The following is a 7,393-nucleotide window of genomic DNA, read 5'->3' as shown; positions in this document are numbered from 1 at the left end:
AAAACTCCATACACCAGCTTCTGCCAATGTGGGCACCTCTGCTTTGATTCAATAAGTACCTCACTAATGTAATAAACCGGCCGTTGAACCGGATACTCCTTTTCGGCCTCCTTGCGCTCAACCACAATAGCCACACTAACAGCCCGGGCATTAGCAGCCACGTATAGCAATAAGGGCTCTTTATCGACCGGAGCCGCAAGGACAGGCGGTTCGGCTAACTGTCTCTTCAAATCCTCGAACGCTTTATCAGCCGCGTCACTCCAGACGAAGTCATCCGTTTTCTTTAGCATCTGATACAAAGGGATAGCTTTCTCCCCAAGGCGACTGATAAACCGGCTTAATGCTGCAATCCGGCCCGCCAAACGCTCAACATCATTGATACATGCCGGTTTAGCCAGAGAGGTGATAGTTGTGATCTTCTCTAGATTCTCCTCAATGCCCCTGTTAGACACCAGGAAACCCAAGAGTTTGCCTGCCGAACACCAAAGACACATTTGGCCGGATTAAGCATCATCTTATAGACCTGGAGGTTGTCAAAAGTCTCTCTTAGGTCATCTATCAATGTTTCCTCCTTCCTAGACTTCACCACAATATCATCCACATAAGCATGGACATTGCGCCCAATCTGTTTATGAAGACAATTCTGAACACAACGTTGATACATCGCCTGGGCACTCTTGAGCCCAAAAGGCATAGATACATAGCAGAAGGCTCCAAAGGGAGTTATGAAAGTTGTCTTCTCCTGGTCCTTAACTGCCATTTTGATTTGATGATAACCAGAATAAGCATCCAAAAAACACAAACGGTCACAACCCCCTGTAGCATCAATAATCTGATCAATACGAGGGAGAGCAAAGGGATCAGCTGGACATGCCTTGTTCAAGTTTGTGTAATCCACACACATATGCCAGGTGCCATTTTTCTTAAGTACCAGCACCGGATTAGCTAGCCACTCAAGGTGAAAGACCTCCACGATAAACCCTGCTGCCAAAAGCCGGGCTACCTCCTCACCAATAGCCTTACGCCTCTCTTCATTGAAGCGGCGAAGAAACTGTCTGGCCAGTTTAAATTTGGGATCTATATTAAGGGTGTGCTCAGCGAGTTCCCTCGGTACACTAGGCATGTCAGAAGGCTTCCATGCAAAGATGTCCCGGTTCTCACGGATGAACTCGATGAGCGTGCTTTCCTATTTTGGATCCAGGTTAGCACTAATGCTGAACTGCTGAGATGAATCACCAGGAACAAAATCAACCATCTTATTATCTGCGGCGATTTAAATTTCAGCGCCGGATCATGCTCTGTAGTTGGCTTTTTCAGAGAAGTCATATCAGCCGGATCAACATTGTCTTTATAAAACTTCAGCTCCTCTGTGGCACAAACCAACTCAGCATAAGCCGCATCACCTTCTTCACACTCCAAGGTTATCTTCCTGCTCCCATGTACTGTGATGGTCCCCTTATGACCCGGCATCTTAAGCTGCGGATAAACACAACACGGCCTTGCCATGAACTTAGCATAAGCCGGCCGTCCGAACAGGGCATGATATGGACTCTTGATTTTCACTACTTTAAAAGTCAATGTCTCTGATCTGGAATCATGATCATCTCCAAAAGCCACCTCTAAAGCTATCTTGCCAACTAGATATGCCGATTTACTAGGCACCACACCATGAAATACGGTGTTCGACGGTTTGAGATTCTTATCTGTCAGCCCCATGCGTCGGAAGGTATCATAGTAAAGGATATTGATACTGCTCCCTCCATCCATAGGCACCTTGGTGAACTTGTAACCCCCAACTTGAGGTGCCACCACTAAGGCCAGATGACCCGGATTATCAACCCGGGGAGGATGATATTCTCGACTCCATAAAATGGGTTGTTCAGACCAGCGCAAATACTGAGGCACCGCCGGTTCAACAGAGTTCACGGCCCTTTTGTGAAGCTTTTGATCGCGCTTACACAAGCTAGTGGTAAAGACATGATACTGCCCACTATTCAACTGCTTCGGATTGCTCTAATAACCCGATTGCTGCTGCTGCTGATTCCCCTAATGGTTATAACCTCCTTGATTGCCCTGATTACCTTGGCTGCCATGTCTGGTCTGATTGCCTTGGAATCCTAAACCGGAGCTGCCGCCTCCATAACCTGGCCCATGAAAACCGCCTCCTGAACCGCCGGGCGGGCCATTGTCGTATTGAAACATATTAGAATTTTTGAACTCTCGCATGATGAAACAATCCTTCCAAAGATACGAAGCTGGCTTCTCGTTTGATCTCTGCTTTGGACAAGGTTGATTTAACAGACACTCCAGATTGGGGCCTGACCCTCCGCCCTGCTGGGGCGGTTTACCCTTGCGATGCTGACCGTGATCCTGGGCGTTGGTGTTAGCCACGAAGTCCAAGCTATTATCCGCCTTGCGCTTACCATTGTTCCCATGACCTGCCGGCTTATGTTGCTGCCCCTTGGCACTGCCGTTATTTTTCCCCTTCCCGGATTTGTCCTGCTCAGACTCGGGATCCTTGGTACTATCTGAATTGGCATACTTAACCAAAGCGGTGTTGGGGAACGTAGTAATTTCAAAATTTGTCTACGCACACACAGGATCATGGCGATGCATAGCAACGAGAGGGGAGAGTATGTCTACGTGCCCTCATAGACCGAAAGCGGAAGCGTTATATCAACGTGGTTGATGTAGTCGTACGTCTTCACGATCCGACCGATCCAAGTACCGAAAGCACGACACCTCTGAGTTCTGCACACGTTCGGCTCGGTGACGTCCTCACCTTCTCGATCCAGCAAGAGGGGCGAAGTAGTAGATGAGTTCCGGCAGCACAACGGCGTGGTGATGGTGTTGGTGAATAACAATCTTGATACGTCTCCAACGTATCTATAATTTTTGATTGCTCCATGCTATATTATCTACTGTTTTGGACTATATTGGGCTTTATTTTCCACTTTTATATTATTTTTGGGACTAACCTATTAACCGGAGGCCCAGCCCAGAATTGCTGTTTTTTGTCTATTTCAGTGTTTCGGATAAACGGAATATCAAACAGAGTCCAAACAGAATAAAATCTTCGGGGCGTGATTTTCTCACCGAACGTGATCCAGGAGACTTGGACCCTGCTCCAAGGAAAAAAGAGGCGGTCACGAGGGTGGGGGCGCCCCCCCTAGGGCGCGCCCCCTGCCTCGTGGGCCCCTCGTTGCTCCTCCGGCGTACTTCTTCCTCCTATATATACACACGTACCCCCAAACGACCAGAACAGGAGCCAAAACCTAATTCCACCGCCGCAACTTTCGGTATCCATGAGATCCCATCTTGGGGCCTGTTCCGGAGCTCCGCCGGAAGAGGGCCGTCATCACGGAGGGCCTCTACATCATCATAGCCTATCCGATGAAGTGTGAGTAGTTCACCTTAGACCTTCGGGTCCATAATTAGTATCTAGATGGCTTCTTCTCTCTCTTTCAATCTCAATACAAAGTTCTCCCCCTCTCTTGTGGAGATCTATTTGATGTAATCTTCTTTTTGCGGTGTGTTTGTTGAGACCGATGAATTGTGGGTTTATGATCAAGTCTATCTATGAATAATATTTGAATCTTCTCTGAATTCTTTTATGTATGATTGGTTATCTTTGCAAGTCTCTTCGAATTATCCGTTTGGTTTGGCCAACTAGGTTGGTAGTTCTTGCCATGGGAGAAGTGCTTAGCTTTGGGTCCGATCTTGCGATGTCCTCACCCAGTGATAGAAGGGGCAGCAAGGCATGTATTGTATCGTTGCCATCGAGGATAACAAGATGGGGTTTATTTCATATTGCATGAATTTTATCTCTCTACATCATGTCATCTTGCTTAAGGCGTTACTCTGTTTTTAACTTAATACTCTAGATGCATGCTGGATAGCGGTCGATGAGTGGAGTAATAGTAGTAGATGCAGAATCGTTTCGATCTACTTGTCACGGACGTGATGCCTATATACATGATCATGCCTAGATATTCTCATAACTATGCTCAATTATGTCAATTGCTCAACAGTAATTTGTTCACCCACCGTAGAATACTTATGCTCTTGAGAGAAGCCACTAGTGAAACCTATGGCCCCCGGGTCTATTCTCATCATATCAATCTCCATTACTTTAATCTTGCTTTGCTTTTTTACTTTGCTTTTACTTTTTACTTTGCATCTTTATACCAAAAATACCAAAAATATTATATCTATCAGATCTCACTCTCGTAAGTGACCGTGAAGGGCTTGACAACCCCTAATCGCGTTGGTTGCGAGTAGCTATCGCTTTGTGCAGGTACGAGGGACTTGAGCGTGGGCTCCTACTGGATTGATACCTTGGTTCTCAAAAACTGAGGGAAATACTTATGCTACTCTGCTGCATCATCCCTTCCTCTTCGGGGAAAACCAACGCAAGCTCAAGACGTAGCAAGAAGGATTTCTGGCGCCGTTGCCGGGGAGTCTACGCAAAAAGTCAACATACCAAGTACCCATCACAATCCCTATCTCTCGCATTACATTATTTGCCATTTGCCTCTCATTTTCCTCTCCCCCCCAATTCACCCTTGCCGTTTTATTCGCCCTCTCTCTCTATCCTCCCTCTCTATTTGCCCCTTTTTTGTCCGCTTGCTTCTTGTTTGCTCGTATGGTTAGAATAGTTGTTTATTTATTACTAAACAGAGAACCTAAGATCTATGGATCCTCATCTGCTTACCAATCTTTTTTAGAGATCCAATTATGATGAACCAATCCCTAGTGATTTGGATGCACTAGATTATCTTTATAAGCTTTTCCCTGAAACCCGTAAATATGAAAATTGTGATGAAGTGCTTCACGATAGATCTTTGAATAAAAAGCATGATTGCAATGATTTTATTATAAATTCTCTTGATGTCAATTGTGCTAATAATATGCAAAACCCTAAGCTTGGGGATGCTAGTTTTGCTATGTCCTCTACTTGTTGCAATGATCATGATTGGGGTGATTCTTCTTTTGATCTTGAAAATTTATTTAAACCCCATGATGAATATGAGATTGATTATAATGTTTGCAATAATATTAAAAGTGGGTTTGGAATGGTCATGACTTTAGTTAATGTTAATCCCACTATTTGTTAATCCCACTATTTTGGAAGAGTGTCAACTTTGCATGCATGTGGATCGTGTTGAAAATATTTTATGTGATAGCTATTTTGTTGAATTTTCTTATGATCCTACATATAATTATTATGAGAGAGGAAAATATGGTGGTAGAAATTTTCATGTTACTAAATTACCTCTCGTTATGTTGAGATTGCTATTGTCTCTTTCTGCTTCCTTGCATATGCTAGTTTTGCTTGCCTTGATAATTTGTTTGCCTATAAGATGCCTATGCATAGGAAGTATGTTAGACTTAGATGTGTTTGTCATGTGTTTTATGATGCTCTCTTTGTGCTTCAATTCTTGTCTTTCATCTGAGCATCATTGAAATATTATGCCTAGCTATAAGGCTTTAAAGAAAAGCGCTTGTTGGGAGACAACCCAATATTATTCCTTGCTGTTATTTAATAAATAAATTATTTAGCCTCTGTTTTGGTTGTGTTTTTTTGTGTTTAATTAGTTTTTGTGCCAAGTAGAACCGTTGGGAAGACTTGGGGAAAGTCTTGTTGAACTTGCTGTAAAAAACAGAAACTTTAGCGCTCACGAGAACTGCTGTCATTTTTATTTGAAGAGTGCTATTTAGTTAATTCTTTTCGCAGATGATTAATACATAAATTCCTCACGTCCAGCAATTTATTTTAGAATTTTCGGGGTTCCAGATCTTGTGCTAGCTACAGATTACTACAGACTGTTCTGTTTTTGACAGATTCTGTTTTTGTGTGTTGTTTGCTTATTTTGATGAATCTATGGCTAGTAAAATAGTCTATAATCCATATAGAAGTTGGAATACAGTAGGTTTAACACCAATATAAATAAAGAATGAGTTCATTACAGTACCTTGAAGTGGTCTTTTGTTTTCTTTCGCTAACGGAGCTCATGAGTTTTCTATTTTGAGTTTTGTGTTGTGAAGTTTTCAAGTTTTGGGTGAATTCTTTTGATGGATCATGGAACAAGGAGTGGCAAGAGCCTAAGCTTGGGGATGCCTATGGCACCCCCAAGATAATCCAAGGACACCAAGAAGTCAAAGCTTGGGGATGCCCCGGAAGGCATCCCCTCTTTCATCCACTTCCATCGGTAATTTACTTGGAACTATATTGTTATTCACCAACATGATATGTGTTTTGCTTGGAGCGTCTTGTATTATTTGTGTCTTTGTGTCTTAGTATGCCACAATCATCCTTGCTGTACACACCTTTTGAGAGAGCCATACATGAATTAAAATTTGATAGAATACTCTATGTGCTTCACTTATATCTTTTGAGCGTAGTAGTTTTGCTCTATGTGCTTCACTTATATCTTTTGAGCTAAGTAGTTTTGCTCTATGTGCTTCACTTATATCTTTTGAGCGTTATAATTTTGCTCTATGTGCTTCACTTAGATCTTTTAGAGCACGGTGGTGGATTCATTTTAAAGAAACTATTGATCTCTCATGCTTCACTTAAATTATTTTGAGAGTCTCTTAATAGCATGGTAATTTGCTTAATAATAATATGCTTGGTATTCAAGATTTGTGAAACTTTCTTTTGAGTGTGTTGAATACTAAGAAAAGATTGAAGCATGATAATTGTTTTTAGATATGGAGGTGATAATATTAAAGTCATGCTAGTTGAGTAGTTGTGAATTTAAAGAATACTTGTGTTAAGGTTTGTGATTCCCGTAGCATGCACATATGGTGAACCGTTATGTGATGAAATCAGAGCATGATTTATTTATTGATTGTCTTCCTTATGAGTGGCGGTCGGGGATGAGTGATGGTCTTTTCCTACCAATCTATCCCCCTAGGAGCATGCGCATAATACTTTGCTTTGATAACTTCTAGATTTTTGCAATAATTATATGAGTTCTTTATGACTAATGTTGAGTCCATGGATTATATGCACTCTCACCCTTCCACCTTTGCTAGCCTCTCTAAAACCGCGCACCTTTCATCGGTATCATACACCTATCATATACCTTCCTCAAAACAGCCACCATACCTACCTATTATGGCATTTCCATAGCCATTCCGAGATATATTGCCATGCAACTTTCCACCATTCCGTTCATGACACACTCCATCATTGTCATATTGCATATCCCGGTACACCGCCGGATGCATTCACATGGAGTCATATTTTGTTCTAAGTATCGAGTTGTAATTGTTGAGTTATAAGAAAAATAAAAGTGTGATGATCATTATTAGAGCATTGTCCTAGTGAGGAAAGAATGATGGAGACTATGATTCCCCCATAAGTCGGGATGAGACTCCGGACGAA

Source organism: Triticum aestivum, chromosome 5A, assembly GCF_018294505.1.
Source record: "Triticum aestivum cultivar Chinese Spring chromosome 5A, IWGSC CS RefSeq v2.1, whole genome shotgun sequence".
Taxonomy (NCBI): Eukaryota; Viridiplantae; Streptophyta; class Magnoliopsida; order Poales; family Poaceae; genus Triticum; species Triticum aestivum.
Note: the sequence above shows the minus strand (reverse complement) of the source record.